The following is a 2,998-nucleotide window of genomic DNA, read 5'->3' on the forward strand; positions in this document are numbered from 1 at the left end:
CTAAAAAAACTCTGGAATTTGAGTTGTATTAAAAATTAAAAAATCCAGTGCAGTAAGTTGCCTTGAGTTTTTGAGTTTTATTAACTTCTTTTTGCCATGTAATGATTTATTTGTGTGTGAACCTCGTCAAAATAAAAAGGATTTCAAGGTGATTGAATCCATTTGTTGCGATATGATCAGATCTGCTACAACGAAACCCTACAGATACAGCAGATCCTCTTGATCCTCGAAGAAAATGTTTGGTAAATCTTTGCAGCATTTTCTGCATCTATTCACTCACTCCTGCTCACACGCAGATTCCACTTTCCCTCTGCTGTCATGATGCATTTGTTTGTCGAATGCTCGTGGCATCCTTTTGAAATGTCAGATACTCATGGCCACATGCATTGTGCTCTGGTGACGTGCTCCTCTGTGACACAGATGTGGCCAGATGCCTGTAGGTCCACGAGCCTTCAGGTCATAGATGTGTGATGATTATCAATATATGATGCTGTGGTGACAGACAGACACCGCTGAGCTGCTGGAATTACTAAAAATAACTGTCATTGAAAATGGATCATTGAATATACACATCACACACTGTGCTCAGTAAGTAGCTCACAGAAAACTATCTTATTGTTGAATTCTACAGTTCATGGAATTAGCTGGAAAGTACACAATAAGGATTTAGGTGGAATTAAAGCCTTATCCATGTTGTGTATTTTTACAACTATAATCCCTTAAGGGTCGCTCCAACATCACAGGGAACGATATAAACATCATTCAGAGGAAACAAATGAGTGCAGCTCCACCTGCAGACAGACTCCTCTATTTATCTGCCGATGAAAAAAACCTACAGGAGGGGCTGAGCAGCTTTCTGTGCAGGAAGCATCGATCTACACCAACTGAGTTAATGACATCTGTACTGTAAATACATTTTTACTTGTCAGAATGACACATGAAGATAAAGTTTCACGTTTTAAGGATAGACAACTTTCTTTGTAAATGTTTTAAATAATATCTGACCTTTTATGATTCAAATAATATAATTTAACACTTTTATTTCAACAGAGCATCAGCAAAAGATTATAAAAATAGCTCAATTGTAACAACTGATATTTTGTATATCAAAACGTATCGTTTAAGTATTGTATATTGTGACGTTTAAAAATATACTTAATTGTAATTAGGGCCAGCTAAAGTTGAGTCATATCTTTTAAATTTTACTTATAGGTTACTGAATCCTTTACTTGAATTCAAAATTACAATTATTTCTTATTAAGCCTCCATGTAGCCCTGTGGTAAATTATTGCAAATCTTTGTAGTGCTTGATTTTAAAATGTCTGAATGTAATGAGACATTTAATTAGCGTTGCATTAAAATGTATACTGAGTCAATTTATATAATAATAATAATATTAATAAGATAAAATAGGAATAATAGTTACAGTAAATAGATGTATATGTTTATAGATGTGTCTATGCAATGTAAGTCTCAGTGAGTGCAGGTAGGAGATACTGGGTGCTGTGGCGTTATGCAGTCTGATGGCTGATGGAATGAAAGAGCTCCCCAAGAGATTTGAGGCACGTATCTGGTTGAGTGTGTGGCTGAACGTGCCCCTGAGCCCCTCAGCTCGGCGTAGGGAGGATGAGAGTGGTTGTCTGTGACAGCTTTCAGCTGATCCTCTTTTCTGTCACAGTCTCCACACTGTCCTGCTCCAATCCCGCCACAGAGCCTGCCTTCCTCTCCAGCTCGCCAGGTATGTTGGCACCATCCATAAGTCCCGGTGCTTCCACTGTAGCACACAGCAGCAAAGAAGATAACACCGGCCTCTGCAGACTGGTGGAACATCTGCAGCAGCCCAGTGCACACATTAAAGGACCCGAACATCCTCAGTAAGAACTGCCTGCTCTGTCCTTTCCTGTAGCTGCACATTATGCTCACTGTGCAGGCTTCTTCAGGTCTATGTAAGCTATGTAGAGCAGGTAGGTGATGACATCCTCCACAACAATGTCGTTCTGGTACTCAACCAACAGTGAGTCCATGGCCCTGAGGTGCTGTGGAACCAGCCTCTCAAGGGTCTTCATGACATGTGACATTATAGCTGCAGGCCTGCGGTCATTGAGAAGGATGGAGTCCATGGAGACTGAGCGGGGGTGTTCCAGATCTTCTGCATTTTTTAGCCTCAGGTAGAGGTCAAGAACTGATGGTGCACTACCCCAGGCGCTCTGCACACACCTACACCACCTTCTGTCTGTACTTTACTGCTTTTCAGGTACTTTTCACTTTAACTGCACTACATAGATAAGCAAATATTTTTACTTGCTCTCCACTACAGTTCAACCAGTATTGTGTTACTTTTTAAGTACTCAATGAAGGGGGAGCGAGAAGGCCCCCAGGCCTGAGGTGGCACTGGTGACTCTAACCTGTTCTAAAAACTGGTTTAACTCTGTTGCACATCCCTTTGTCAACTCTACCAAACTGAAATCCATGTCAGTAGCTAATGCTCCTCACACACCTCTGCAGCTTGTTTTTATATATATGTCATTTTATTTATATATCTTTCAGAGGACATTGAATTGACTTACATTGATTTCCTGGTAATTAACCTAAACCTTAGTTACTAGTTGCCTAACCTAAAATTAAAACATAAAATGTAATGATTTACGCTATGGGATCTGGCTTTTGGTTCCTATAAAGGAAGATAACGCCCCATAATGTGTAAACACATTTAGGTCCCCACAACATGAGTAAAACCTGGACCACACACACACCTATATATTCCTCGTATTTTTAATAATGAAACATAATGGCATGCATTAAACAAACCAATATAACCTTGCAGCCATACAACTATCAGTGAAATGTCAGCCAAGCATATGGAGGTTATGAGCTGTACTGGTACATGTTACCTGATGTCATTAAACGATGTAAAGATTATTTAATTGAGTGCACTTGACTTATATGATGCACTATGAAGTTAATCAGTATATGTTGTTATTTCAATAATGTATGGGTC

This window comes from Hippoglossus hippoglossus, chromosome 3 (genome assembly GCF_009819705.1).
Source record: "Hippoglossus hippoglossus isolate fHipHip1 chromosome 3, fHipHip1.pri, whole genome shotgun sequence".
NCBI lineage: Eukaryota > Metazoa > Chordata > Actinopteri > Pleuronectiformes > Pleuronectidae > Hippoglossus > Hippoglossus hippoglossus.